A 15,616-nucleotide genomic window follows, 5' to 3' on the forward strand; every position below is an offset into this window, starting at 1 on the left:
CATAATCCTTTCTATCCATGTTTGCTTTCTTTAAGTATGTTTGTTAATTCCCTATTACCTTTTGTTTCCTTTATACCACCACCATGCAAAAGAAAAGAGAAAAAAGGTGTATGGTTCACAACCAATGTAAAGTTGAGCACGCTAATACTGCTACGGTACGTAGTGCAATGTACCCAAGGGCTTTTAAGAGTTTTAGTTTCTTTTTCATTTGCCATCTTTCAGCTTTATGGTGATTTTACTGCCATATAACTTTTTGAATATAAATCTGCTGCATTTCATATTTCTATAAAAATATAGACTTTTAAAAATTGGATAGAATTTTAACTATTTTTTCTTTTGGCCACAGTGGGTGAAATTCCTAAGAATATTAGACAATCCAGAGTACATAAAATTCAGCACAACAACAGGGAAATAGGCCTGGGGGCTTTCATGCTGGGCACCTCCAAAAAATGTGATTTTTTTTTAAAAAAAGGAATAGTGATTAACTTTCTAATTTTGGAGTGGAATTGGATTAAATCTGGTTCTTGCCTGTGTGTGGATCTACAGCAGCTAAAGTTGCACCAATGCTTTATGTGCCCTTGTTTGAGTCACCACGGAGTGTAATTAGGCTAAAGGATTTAGATTTAGCTGGATATGAATGAGCCTATTTATTTCCTTGTCAGCTCCTGGTGACTGAATTTTAATTTAATTTGATAATTGATGCACAGCATCTCTGCTTTCATAACTGGTTCATTTACCTTGGGCAGGATAAGAATCAATGGCCCTGCTAAGCCGGGGAGATCCCAGCAAAGCTTAGTCACGCTTCTAGTCAGCCTTATGAGAACAGATGGCGAAACGAATGCTAATGTAGCAATAGTAACAAGATACGTTCACTGCAGCCCTAGAAACTCTCCCACCCACCCATCACAAGGGGCACTTGGACTTTCAACAAGCTTCCAGCAAGGTACCTTACTAAAGATTCCCGAGTAAGCTTAGCAGTCACAGAAGAAGAGGCCAAGTCTCCTTGTTGGCCAAGAATTGGCAAGCAGAGAGTAGGAATAGATGGGCAGTTCTCTGAATGGAGAGACTCAATCCATTCTGGGTTCATTTCAATCTGGGTTCAGGCCTGGCCATGGGACTGAGTTGGCTTTGGTGGCAGAAGGCAGAACTGCAGCAGTGTGGCCATGCTCCTGTTTCTTGATCTCTCGTGGGTTTTGATCCCATTGACCATGGTAGACTCTTGAACCAGCTCTGAGGAATGGGAATTGGGGACACTGTGTTACAGTACAGTTCTTAACCCAAAACCGTTCTTAACCTGAGGTGCGCTTTTGCTAATGGGGATTTCCGTTCTCATCCTGAGGTAAAGTTCTTAACCTGAGTTACTACTTCTGGGTTAGCAGAGTTTGTAACCTGAAGTGTTTGTAACCCAAAGCGTTTGTAACCCAAGGTACCACCGTAGTTCCAGTCCTGCCTCTGAGAACCACTCAAGAGACTAGCATTTCAGGAAATTGGATGGGAGAGGCTCAGAAACCTCTCCCCCCACAAGCCTTGTCCACCATAAGGCAAAGGCAAAGGAGATGGGGGGAAGGGGGGAAGCTGAGATTGAATCCTGGCAAGACAGAGGTATTGTGAGTGAGTGGCTCCCTTAGGAGGGGACAGGAAAAGTGATGAGTAAGAGGTGACATGATAGTTTATAAAATTAAGCACGGCAAGGAGGAAATCAACAGAGAAAAGTTGTTCTCCCTCTCCCTTTACCTCTCATGAAGGTAAAGACTATCAGTGGCTACTAGCCATTATGGCTATGCTCTGCCTCCACAGCTGGAAGCAGTTCTGAGTATCAGTTGCTAGAGGAGATGCTCTTGTGTTCAGGTCCTCCTTGCTGGTTTCCCACAGGCATTTGGTTGGCCACTGTGAGAATAGGATGTTGGACTATATGGGCCATAGGCCTGATCCAGCAAGCTCTTCTTACAATGATAAGAACCAAATCACGGCTTGTGATTTAGTAGGGTTGCCATATTTCAAAAAGTGAAAATCTGGACAGAAAAGCTTTTTTTGACAGAGTGGTTGAGCTTACACACACACAGACACACACAGACACACACACACACATAGTAAAGGTAAAGGTACCCCTGACCGTATAGGCCAGTCGTGTCTGACTCTAGGGTTGTGCACTCATCTCACTTAAGAGGCTGGGAGCCAGTGCTGTCCGTAGACACTTCCGGGTCATGTGGCCAGCGTGACGAAGCTGCTCTGGCGAGCCAGCACCAGTGCAGCACACGGAAACACTGTTTACCTTCCCGCTATAAAGCGGTATCTATTTATCTACTTGCACTTAGGGGTGCTTTTGAACTGCTAGGTGGGCAGGAGCTGGGACTGAAAGACGGGAGCTCACCCTGCCGCGGGGATTCGAACCACCGACCATACGATCGGCAAGTCCTAGGCACTGAGGTTTTACCCACAGCGCGACCCACGTCCCTCTTTTGCATATATATATATGCAAAATCGCTGTTTTTGGGGGGAGGTTTTTGAGCTATTTTAGGACAAAAACGACACTGCCGACATGGGTTGCCAAACATATGGATTTTCCAGGACACTGTTTCTGACGGCCAATTACTGGCTATGTCCAGGAAATTCCAGACATATGGCAACCCTAGGTGTAGAGATTTAAAAGGCCTGCAGACAAATGGGAAAAATTATAATTTATTTAGGAGACCACTGTAAGCAGATGAAAACATTAGCAGGATTATTAGAACACTTGTAGTGTAACAAACATGATGGATAATATGGATAGATATAAAACATAGATTATGATACAATATCATAATTGAAAACGTTGACATTAGGACCCACTGAGGGGATGGGGGGAGAAGCCATGGGATTCAGAGAAATCTCTGTACAGTGGTACCTCGGGTTACATATGCTTCAGGTTACATACGCTTCAGGTTACAGACTCCGCTAACCCAGAAATAGTGCTTCAGGTTAAGAACTTTGCTTCAGGTTGAGAACAGAAATCGTGCTCCGGCGGCGCGGCAGCAGCAGGAGGCCCCATTAGCTAAAGTGGTGCTTCAGGTTAAAAATGGTTTCAGGTTAAGAACAGACCTCCGGAATGAATTAAGAACTTAACCTGAGGTACCACTGTAATGAACAGGAAAAAATTTTTTTAAAAAAATTAAAGGCCTGCAGGCAGTGTATCTGCAAAAATGGAAACGTTTCTCCTTAAGCTTGCCATATAAGGAAAACACCTTGGTGAGGAGCGCAGGGAGGCAGGGCTCTTTTGTGACTGACAGTTAGGTGGGGCCTGCCCAATACATTTTGGCACCTGAGGTGACCCACAAAATGGTACTTCCCCCCACCCCCAGCCAGGAAAAAGGGGGTTAGTGAAGATCTGCATCAGGAACAAGGGGGGAGGAGACTAGCAGTGCCTCCTATTGGCCAAGAGTCCACTGCAGAGGCAGCATGGGAGGGGTCAATGTGGCCTCTAAGAGCTCACCGTAGCTGCTGTTGCCACTGTGGGAATAGCAGCAGGCAATGCATTCATTGGAGGCCAGAACTGCTGCCCTTGAGGCAGTTGCCTCACTTTGCCTCATGAGTTGTCCAGCCCTGCAGCAAGGGATGAGGGACAACTGGATTCTATCAGCACCACCACATCACATAATTATCATCACATCTTCATCCCTTTTTACATAAACAGCCTCAAAACAACTGTAAAAGCACATTATTACCAAAAATAAGAACAAAAATAATAACCTAAAATGCATATAATATTTATAAAAAGGGAGTTCCAATCTACACTAGTGAAAGTATGAGAACAAGAGGAGTCACAGATAACCCTCCGAATTAAGGGCTTGACAAAATAGAAACATTTTTGCCTGGCACCTAAGAACAGCCATCAATAGCGTTGACATGGGGAGAGCATTGCTTAGGCAGGGAGCCACCCACATTTCGTCATCTCGTATCATCCTCCTCCACGTGGGAGTAGGCACGTGGAAAAGGGCCTCGGATTATGGATGCAAGTTATGTCTTGGTTCATGTGAAGAGAGGCAGTCCTTCTGAAATTGGGATCCTGAGCCACAAGAGGCTTTATCAGTCAAAGCCAGCCCTTTCAACTGAGCCCATAACATGATTGGTTGCCAGTGTGGTAGCACTAAAATTGGTGTTATATGTTCAGACTGTCTTGCCTCAGTCTGCTGTCTCTCAGCTAAATTCTGCACCAGCTACAATTTGTGATCCGTTTTCAAAGGCAGCTTCATGTATAACAGGTTGTATTAATCTAAACTAGAGGCTACAAGAGCACGGTCAACAGATGTCTAGATGCAGGCATGGCTGGGTCACCATCCAAAGCTTACAGAAGCTACTGTATGCCACTGAAGCCACCTGTGCCTCAAGTGACAGTAATGGATCCTAGACGTAACCCCAAGCTAGGTACCTGCTCCTTCACAGGGAGAGTAACCCTACCCAGAGCAGTCCAAGCCTTACCCATCCAGTCTAGCAAACCACCCATTATTGGCACCTCACTCTTACCTTGAGGAAGCTTCAGTCAATTGGCTCTCATCCAGTCCATTGCCAGTTAATGATCCAGAACATCCACTGCCACACCTGCAGTTTAAAAGAGAATCAGACTTGTGCATCATAAGTATATTGCTGACAGCACATTTTATCCTTCGAAAGTCATCCTTCAAAATTCACAGTTTTCCATATTCTGCAATGCAATGCTCCAGTGAGGTAATTTGTTGAAAGGCACTATTGTTAACTTATTGTTATTTTCAAAGGTCAGAATGTTGGAGTGTGCTGTCAACAAAATGCATATACTAAGATAAAGTGTGCATAAAATCAACATGTTGGTGAAAAATTACAAAAATGCATTATATAAGAGAAAGTTGAAATAATTTTGAATTTTCATGAGGACTTAAAAAAAAATGACAAACTGGTGTGGAAGGGTGGAGAACCAAATTTACGTCTGGGGAAAAAAGAAGCTGAAAAACGCCAAAATTGAGAATGGCATTACCAGAAATCCTATCAGAGTGCTTTGGGCAAGGGATGTGGAAGGAATGCATTCTATGTTCTATGAGTGGTGCTAGCTTGGAAGATGCTGGATGTTCGTCCTTTTGCCTCTGCCATCTCCCCACACATTGACACCTGCCAAATCAGCTTTCAGCTTAGCTCCCCCTCTGACTTTTGGTGACAAATAGAGCAGAATGCCTAGGGCAAAATTTCTGCATCAATCCTGAAATTTGGCATGTTCCTTACATAGGGGCTCCTCTCATGGGCATAGCCAGGATTTTTGTTGGGGACAGGCAGGACTTTTGTTGTGGGGGGGAGCACCAACATGATTGGTCAGTTAGTTAAGTATTTCTATTGTTTACTTGATCGGGGGGGCTGCCCCCCTCTGCCCTGCCCCCCTCTGCCCTCCTCCTTGGCTGCGCCAATGGCGCCTTTCTATCTATTTGCAAACAAATCGCTCACAAAACGATAGTGAAGACTAAATTTATCCTTTTTCAATCGCCCCAAATTGAAAAAGCTGCCTTTGCTGGGAAACCACTGTACAGTGGTACCTCGGGTTACATACGCTTCAGGTTACAGACTCCGCTAACCCAGAAATAGTACCTCGGGTTAAGAACTTTGCTTCAGGACGAGAACAGAAATCGTGCGGCAGCAGCGGGAGGCCCCATTAGCTAAAGTGGTGCTTCAGGTTAAGAATGAATTAAGTATGTAACCAGAGGTACCACTGCAGCTATCTCTTGAGATTTGGTAGGATTCTAATTCTACTCCCCCAAAAATGTTGTTGCTTTTTAAAGTTATAGATAGTTCCTTAAATTCTTTTTTCAGGTACCCAACGCACACACACACACACACACACACACACACACACCACTTGGATTTGGAACAAAGGCAAAGCAGCCCAGTCCCAAATCAGGCTATTTTCCAAGACGCTGGATTAGCATCAAGCCAAAACATGTGGTTGGTGAACATCCCTAGTAAAAACCTTCCTTTTAAAGAAAGCTTTTGGTTTGTAGATGATTGTAATACAGTATTGCATTGGTTTTAACACTTGGCAATTTTGTGAGGAAAGGCAGGATACAATAGTTTTAATTTTGTTCCTTTCTCATTATTGGTTCTTTTTCCTACTCCATCCAAAGTATTTAGATATTTTAGACCTGTTTTGGGCAACCTGCTTGCAAGACCAGGTTGCCAGTGTTTCAAAAGTTTGCCGTTAAAATGCTTGTTATTTTAAAATGAATTCTGGCAGCTACTGATGAAACCATGGGGGGAGGAATCGCACAGAATGACAACTACTCCACTTGTCTTGATCTGCATAGTAATCTCCCTGTTTAAAAAATGTGGGCATTAATTGCTAACTAGAATAAACTTCTGATCTGCATAAACCCTCACAGAAGCCTTGCACAGAGATGCACTGTTTATATCAGTGATAGTAAATCTCCTGTGTGCCTAATGAGGTCCACAAGGCTGTTTTGAGCAAACCACAACTACCCTTCTCACATGCGATATCATATGATGTCAGACATGGGAAAATTTGGATTGGGAAAGTTCAAAAAAGAAATCAAGCTATGGCAGCAAAGGAAGATATGGAAGTGCACTTGCGTTCTTCTTTTGCAGCCCTAGCTTGAATTTTAAAAGTATCAGATTCAAGCCAAGGCTGCAAGAATCAGGATCCTCTCCTACCCAACACGTACAGAATGGATTGCAGAATTCATTTCCAATGGTGAAACCTCTGTCGGAGCTGAATTCTGCTCTCTCTGCCAACACATTTCAGATATAATGAGAACATTGAATGCCCAGTGGAATTACATCACTTTTGGATGGACATACTTTTTAGCCTTACGTGTCTTATCCTACCCCCAGACAAGGAAAGCTCACATTGGCAGTCTTTATTGACAAAGAAGCACTTACAGCAGCTCCCACAGTGCTCCAGGGACACACAATCTTCTAGCATCTAGGCAGCTGTCCTCAGATTTGTGCCTTGTGGAACAGTTGAAGCAACAGAGGGACCCCCCCACACACACACACCAGCAGCAGCTTATGAATCCTCATCTGTTGGGGCATGTGCTCAACCTGAGGCGCCACTTACACAGAAGCCATTGCTGCTTTTCCCTCCTCAAGCCTTTCCTGGCTCTAGGAGACAGCAGGGTGGGAGATCATGGCAGGGAATCTACTGGCCCTGGCTCAGTCTCTTTCTCCTCCGCCACATCCCGTGCACCTCCCTCTGTCTAGGACTGCCCTGCCCCTTCCTCCTCCTGCTGCCCTGGCTCCTGCCTCGCAGGCAGCACCAAACACTTTAAATCACTGGCCTCTCTCTCCATAGGCACAAAGATAATAAACCACCAGCCTAATCACAAGAGATTAGTGTGGTGAGTTTTGCTGTTGCTGGATGTTTTCTGGTATGTTTTTCATGCTTGAACATGTTAATGTTTCTGTCCAGCAACTTTTCCCAACAAACAATTTGTATGGAGCACACAGAGATTATTATATTCTTGAACCAGCTGTTGCACCCAAGATGGTAAAGAAATGGTAAGAAAGGCAAAACGATTGCAAGAGGTTTGTCATGCCTGGAGCTGCAGATGGGTGACACAGAAACAAACTTGCTGAGAAAAGTGCTGCCCACAAACCTAGTACTGTAATTGCAACATACCTTTTTGCATAATGTCCCTGAGAACTAAGTGGGAGCTGACAGAGGCTCATGTACTATGGTTAGATAACAAGGATATGTAAGAAGGCAAGAACAGTCTAGCAGCATTAATTTGACTGTGCCCTTTCTCATTAATTGGGAAAAAAAACTTTCAGACAAAAGTTGCCAAAATTGTTGTTGTTCTTTACTGATGGTGCAGAAGGGATAGGAGTTGAAATATGTTGTAGCATAAACATACAAGAGGAGTTGGTAACAATGGGGCTCACAGAGAAGAATCAGATGTAATAATTTCTCCACCTAAGAAAGTGTTGTAGCCTAAAGGTCTGCCATCAAAATCTTGACCATTTCAGTTTTCGCTATTTTTTATATTTGCCAAAGTAAACACAAGATATTCAAATGTGATGCTATCCAGCTATTAACTCTGGTGTGCAATGCATATGTGCTATAGTGCCTGTCAGCATTCAAATGTGAATTTTGACAATACCAATGGTGTATTTTTGAATGTCAGCATCTGCAGGGCATCACTGCTTTGAGACAGTCACCTAAATATCAGCATTCACCGGATCCTTAGCCAGGTGTTTGCTTGAGAACACTGGTTGGCCACAGTGAGAAGAGGATGCTGTATTAGATGGGCCATTGGCCTGACCCAACAGGCTATTCTTATGTTCATGTGGAGAGAGGAACTGAACAGTGCACACTAACCTCACTTCCAGTGCCCACATCCCCACCAGCTACATCCTCACCAAGTGCTGGGAACATTTAGAGTCCTTCCCACCAGTGGAATCTGCTCCATTGGGGGCAATGAGGAATTGCCCTGCAAGCCTCAGTCTGTTTTCAGCCATCCTCTATCTGCCTTCCAACCGGTCCAGAAGGTGGCACTTGCGGTCACCTTCCTCCTACTTAGTCTCCAGGTTCCCTTTGTAGAACTCGGCCCAGAGGGGGGTAGGTATGAAATGAGCTGCCTCTGTCTGCCATTGACTCTGGCTCCATCAACTGATAGCTGCCCTGCGTGCTGTCCTGCTAATCCTGTGAGCCCTGGTCACAAAAGGTTCCCAATTGCAGGGAGAATTCTAAGTGCACTCGGCAGAAGGATTCCCCTACAGGTCTGTGGATAGACCTGTCAAGGAGGGACCCCGGTTGGTGTGTGTGTGTGACATGGGTACAACCCATGTGAGGCAATAATGTCTGAATGGGGCTTCGGCATATCAGAAAAGTGGGGTGATGTCTCTATTTTCAGGGATTCACAAAAATAATCCAGGATTGTCAGTATCTCCATGTAAATCTCCACATCCTCACAACTAGTTCTTGAATGTGTTAAGGTTAAACGGCAAGAAACAGTTGGCCTTTAAGAGCAATTGTTGTGGTTACTATTATACCCCTGGAAGCTACAAAACGGGCATTATCCCGCCTCGCATTTCAAAGTACTTGCTGAAGGTGAGGGAGCAGCAACAAGGAAGGCTGCATCTGTGATGTGGAAGTCATAAATGTCTACAAAGGCTTGGGCATTCCCACTGGTTTGTGGCATGCCTGGAGAAGGTAGGGATCATGGCTAGCTCCACCGCTGGCTGTAGGTATGGGAGAAGCAATACATTATGGGAGAAGCAATTGCCTAATAGGCTCAGGTTATATATAAACCCTATATCATAAAGACACCACTGTCTCCAGCGCACCTCATTCCAAGGAAAACAAACCCCGGGTAAGTGCCTGGATGCCCTAGAATCTTGCACTTCTCCCAATCTGGGGTGGTGTTCAACCTTATGAATTCATATATTGCAACATACAGGGATAGAGACAGTGGCAGAGCGCTGGTATTGCATAGGATCATTTGAATATAATGTATCAGTAGTAACTTAAATTGATGATTGAACTGAAAGAGTAAAAGCAATAGTTCAAGTTACTGCAGTAGTTCATGACAATAACACAGAGTTTTCCAAACTTTTCAAGTTGGTGACCACTTTTTAGACATGCATCATTTCACAATACAGTAATTCAGTTTTATTAGCAAGGAGGTTAAACTAACCCCCTTCCAGCCCTGGGAGGAGAACGGGGAGTGTTCATGAGACACACCAACACCCTGCAGCCAACAGACACACTAACATGTTGTGACACACAGTTTGGAAAGCTCTGATGTAATGCTTCAGTTTTATACTGTGGTTTTATTGATCATGCATGTTGACTTTGATATGAGCCACGCTGGGTTAGTTTTACTTTGAAGGGTGGCATATACATTGTTTAAAAAGTATATACAAATAAGTTAGCGGTAAATAAATATGGTGAAAATTCATGCATCTTACATAAATACATTATCTTCAGAAATCAGTTCACATACAATCCTTTTACTAAGAGGGAAAACAACCTCCCAGCCCTACAAATCTTGCAATTAAAATTTGCTGTCTAAATGTACAGATGTTTCTGAACCTGGGTGAAATCTACCACATCATCAGGTTCAGAAGTTGGAACTTTTTTCTCAAAAGCTTTTCCACTCCTGGTTTGTTCAGTTTTAGCATGGCTTGACATCCCTCTTTGATTTCTTCTTATTGGTTCCTCCCCCCACCTTGTTGTTGTTTAGTATTCTAATTCATTTTAAATGGTTTGGTGTGTTTGATGTGGATGCCAACGTGTCTCTCTTGTTGTCAATCAGCTTGGGTGAAGGTTTTCTGTAGAAATGAAACTATCAAATTTAAATAAAATAGTTACCATTGTTGAGTTCAGCTGCAGGCTGGGCAGAGTGAGGGGGTCTGGATCTGCATCCCTCTTCTGATTGTTCAAAAGACTTTCACTAAACAGCTAATAAGTCTCGTTTAATTTCTGTGTTTATACTTTTGGCTTCAGCTATTATTTTGGGTGTCTGTGTGATATGAAACTAGTAAAAGAAGAAAGAATGTAAAGGCAGGGAAAATCTTGTCCCCAGGGCACAACTCCTTGCCCATTCAGAAAGATTGGAAGCGTGTGGGAGGCAGGGTTAGCAAGTACAGCAAAGTTTTGAAAATTTGTGCTCTGTGGCATATTAGGAAAGTTACTTTCTTGCTTTTCTGATCAAACAGACACACTGTGTACAGTATGCACAAGTAGAGAAAGTAGAGAAAGTACCTCATCAGCAGGTTTTTGACATGCCAGGTATCAATGCACTTGATGAATTTCACCCATTAGAGCTGAATTCATTAAACATGCATCATTATTCACCAAAAGTTGACAAAGCTGGCGACATTACTAAGAGGTTACCATATTATTTTAGGGACCATGTGTGATCATGCTCCAAGAATATGAAGTAGGCATGTTTGAATGAATTCCTGCCCAAAGGGATTAAATAAAAATACTAACTGCATGCCTAAGCTAGTTGCGACAACTTGGGAAACTGAAAAAGTGAAGTGCAACTGGCCCCATCTCCCAACAGTGCTGAGAGGTTAACTGGGGTTTGGTGGAAACCCCCAAGGACTAGCACAGGGAGGCGGGGCAGCCCAACCAGCTGGGGAGTCCCACATGGCCTGAGGTGCTGTGCGCGGTCCCACAAAGGGCACCCACCAATGAAGGTGTGAGCGCTCATTATGTCATTCGAATTATAGGTTTATATAGGGGTTTTGTTTTTGTTTTGCATTGGCATACACCACATAGGTGAAGCCTGCTCCTTCGCTAAAAATATGTTTAAAGTGTAAAAGCATTCTGGAAGACTACCACCTTCATCCAGTAAGAGATCTGTGCACAATGCCGGTATGATTGTTGGTGTACACCAAGATGTCACAACTCCTCCTGCATTGAGGTAGTCACCCAAACCAGACTGAATTGGCTGGGTGGTCTTTTGATGTGGCTGTGGGTGCACATCCACCTCTGGGGGTTATCAGTTGTTGCACAGGACTAGTCGTCTGTCATTATAGCTGGATTAGGTCCATATGTGTACTTCGGAAATCTGCAGCCTACAGTATATTTCAAATGAACAGCCCAGTCCCATGTAGCCTACTAAGTAAACCCACTAAGTTAGTCCAATAGGACTCCTCCACCACCTGTAAAGCTGCTACACATCAGTAGACCTTAAAAATACTAAAATACTTTTTTTGTTCTATACACATTCAAATTATGCTTCCTTATGTGGCTATGGCTATATAAAAGAGCACAATTTCACATTTTCTTTGTAAAAAAATCCCCACGCCCCATTGCCTTCTCTTGCTTCAGAAACAACTAAAATTGATTCTCACACTTTGATCCTAGATACACGTAGGTGAAATGCCACAATGCAGATATTATTATTATTTAAATTGATCCATCGCCTACTACATAGCAGCTTCTCGTGGTACAGAGAACCTAATATCAGGCTGGACCTGTAAGATTGGGATTGGATCACACCATCTGCTATTTTAGGGTGTCAGGCTTCAGGGAACCCAATCCCTCCCCCAGTGGCAGCCAGTAAACAGAGAAACAAGAGGAGTTCTTACCAAGTAATTTATTCCATAGTTCACAGAGAGAGTCAAAGGAATGCATCCTCCCTAAAAGAATGGCGTTGCTCCGAATAAAGTCCAACCCCCTTCATCCCTCCTATTCTACGTCACCCTTGTGACTGCTAATCTGATCTTTCTGCCTCTGAGCCTTCTGTTCTCCTATCCTCAATGCCCGCCTGGTCCTGGGAGGGGGTGGTCAGGAATGCTCTTGAAAGACACTGAGTCTGTCAGCTGTCTCTCCTCTGGTGCTTCTCCTTCCTGCTGTTCCTCTCCCAATATTTCTCAGCTTTCCCCCTCTGCAGCTTCTGAACTATGTCCTTCTGCAAGCCACTGTTCTAAATTCTCCTGTTCTCGGGAAGGTTCAGGAGAAGGGAGGGGTGGCTCCCACCATTCCTCCTCAGTCTAGCCCCTGACATCAGGATTCTCCTGCCCCCACCAGCCAATTTTGAGAGGCAATGGGAGATTGGGGGGGGAGCCCCATTGCGCAAGCAGAAGCCCTAAGGCCCGTTAGGTGAATCCCAATCCAAGTTCCTATAGCCAAAGCACATTCCAAAACCTTCTTAGGATTTAGATTCCATACACACCCTCACATGTCAAGAGAAGAAACAAGGATACTCACAACTCAGCTGGGTGTGGAAAGCAACCCATTGAAATGCATGTCACATGAGCAGATGGTGGATTAAGAAGGTGTGATGGTTTGGTGGAGTTTGTGGTAGGACACACAGAAAGGAATGCATATTGAGGTGGGAAGAGATACACCCTGTCCAGCATCCACCCTGTCCAGCACTTTTTCACAACAGCCAACATCCTTTCCAGCTTCAGGCAGCATCATTAAAATACTGTATTAATATCATTCAGATGCCGAGACAGTGTGCTCATTTTCTCAGGTTGTTTAATTATTTCATTTTCTTCCTTGCATCATTTCTTAAACCTGCTATTCCTGTTATGGATGGGTATTTTAAAAAACAAAAACCTTGTTTCGTTTTTGTATTTTTAAAATATTGTTTTATTTATGTGTTTGTTCCTGTTCTGGGAGTTCTTGGGAACTGCCCTTCCATGCACAAGCAAATCCAACTGGAATACAGGCAACAGAGCAGCACCCTCCATCGCACTTAAGGGCAACAGACTAAATACAGATGTGTCTAGGTGGCATACACAGTTCTGTCCTACGACAGAGGGGAATGGCTTGGGGGCTCAGAAGAAATAGCTGAAGGGGTGTGTGTAGCCATTGCTCCCCCTCCCGAGCACCTGCCTCCTAAGGCAGTTGCCTCACTCTGCCTAACGTTAGGGCCAGCCATACTGCAGTCTCATTCATCACTGGCTCCAGTAAGCAGCCCCCAACAACAGGTTCCTCACCTCTTAGAAAACTGGAAAAATTTCTCTGAACTGTACATTATTGACTTCATTCTCATTTTCAGTGACTGGGGTTCCTTTATACCAGCAAGCCTCAAAGTATAAAGTTATGCCCAGAACAAAAACCATTTCCTCTTGTCAAAAGCAAAGAGTTATGCAAGTCTCCACTACAGGGTTGCTATCTCTTTGTACTTTATATAGACTGTTCATGTTCTTGTTTGTTTTTTTAAAGAAATCTTTATTGTCATCTTGCTGTGAGAGTATAAGCATAAGTTACACATAGACTTTTCACAATAAAGGAGTCAACAACAAAACACAATAAATCAGGAAAGGGGGAGGAAGAAACTAGGACATAACAAACATTACAAAATTTATCTGACAAGGGGGAAAACCAAGAATAAAATTTAAAATACTTACAAATGTTAAAGAAAGAGGAGGTTTCTCCCTACCAGATTTGAAATTGTATTATAAAGCGTCTTGCCTATGTTGGTTAAGGAATTGGATATTGTTAAAAAATACAAATCTACTAAACCTGGAAGGATATGACAACAGATATGGGTGGCATGCTTATTTATGGTACGAGAAGGCAAAAGTTCATAAAGGTTTTCTGAACCACATAATTCGAAAATCAATCTATGAGGTGTGGTCTCGATATAAGAGTTTATTAGAACGTAAAACACCATAGTGGCTGTCACCTTAGAGGCAAAAACTATTAAAAAGGTAAATATGGAATCAAAATGGGCCACCTATGGAGACTTGGTGATAAGAGGTGGACAACCAGTGGAAATTGAAACCATATGAGGGAATAAAAGAGTTGGTAAATGATTGGTTACATTATCATCACATAAATGAAGTATTTAAAGAAGCTAAAAGAAAAATGTATTTGAATTACCGGTAATAAGATCCAGGTTTGAAATAGATCTATTAAGCAACAAGGTTAAAATATTGTCAAAAATGTATAAGTTACTTTTGGAATGGCATATGAAAGAGGAAGAAGTAAAATTTGTAATGATACATTGGGCAAAATATGTTGGTTATAATATACAGTTAGAAGATTGGGTAAGATGATGGAAAGATGGAATAAATTTTACTTCATGCAGTTCGCTTAAAGAAAATATAATGAAAATGATGTATAGGTGGTATTTAACACCAGTGAAATTAGCAAAAAATGTATAGAACAAATAATAAATGTTGGAAATGTAAAGAAAAAGAAGGTACCTTTTACCATATGTGGTGGGTTTGTAAGGAAGTGAAGGTCTTCTGGGAAATGATATATAATGAACTTTTTAAAATGTTGAAATATACATTTACAAAAAAACCCACAAACCTTCCTGCTAGGTATAGTAGGTAGAGAAATACATAAACAGGACAAAACTTTGTTACTATATTCAGCAACTGCAGTGAGAATGTTACTAGCCTAAAGATGGAAGCAAGAAGATTTACCAAGGAAAGAAGAGTGGCAGATGAAATTATTGAACTATGCCAAATTGGCAAATCTAACAGGGAAAATCCGGAACCAGCAGGATCAGACTGAAAGACTGGAACAAATTTGTATTATACTTGAAAGACAATTGTAAACAATTAACATCGCTAGTAGGGTTACAAGAAGTTTTGTAAGGTTAAAACTATTAATTATTACTTATTATAGTTAATTTAGTATTTACATAAGATTATGAATTAATAGTAATAAGAAATATAGGAAATGCAGTATCCAGAGAATAGGTTTGAAAGCCAACAATCGGGGAGGGTCACAGGCTTGACGAGCCAAATGTTTTATTTACTTCCGTATACCATGATGTTATATATGGAAATATATGTAAAGACCAATAAAAATTATTATAAAAACAAAAACAAACATGACCGGTTTTCTATAATTGATTTTTAACCTGACAACCTTAGCAAACATACTAAGAGCCTGCTGTAGAGGCAGGAGAGCTCTTTTAGGATCACAGAGCATTAAAGGGCAGATCATCTGCAAACAGATTCGTGTTCAGTTTCCTGAATTTGGGATACATTTAATTTCAGCAGAGGATCTTAAGATTCGTAGCTGAGGCCTCTATTGCCACTGTGAGTAGGAGGGGCAACAGTGGACAGCCTTGCTTGTGAAAGGAGTGGAGTCGCCCCCATTAATGGTAATGCAAACTTCTGGGGCGAGCAGATTTTGGAGACATCTCCTTGACAGATTTTTTTTGGAGACATTTAGTGTGAG

The 15,616-nt window shown here is 42.6% G+C and overlaps 1 long non-coding RNA gene across 1 annotated transcript in view; it reads right to left on the reverse strand.

Moving 5' to 3' along the window:
• The window catches only part of LOC310825983, a 46,094-nt gene extending 31,823 nt beyond the window's left edge, over positions 1-14,271 (reverse strand). Inside the window, exons 1-2 of the long non-coding RNA XR_014555591.1 lie at positions 12,674-14,271; positions 4,501-4,575 (exon numbers count right to left, since the gene is read on the reverse strand). This is a non-coding gene — a long non-coding RNA (uncharacterized lncRNA). The remainder of the gene's footprint in view (positions 1-4,500; positions 4,576-12,673) is intronic.
• Positions 14,272-15,616: the final 1,345 nt, after the last annotated feature.

This window comes from Podarcis gaigeae, assembly GCF_964106915.1.
Source record: "Podarcis gaigeae genome assembly, chromosome: 1".
Classification (NCBI taxonomy): domain Eukaryota; kingdom Metazoa; phylum Chordata; class Lepidosauria; order Squamata; family Lacertidae; genus Podarcis; species Podarcis gaigeae.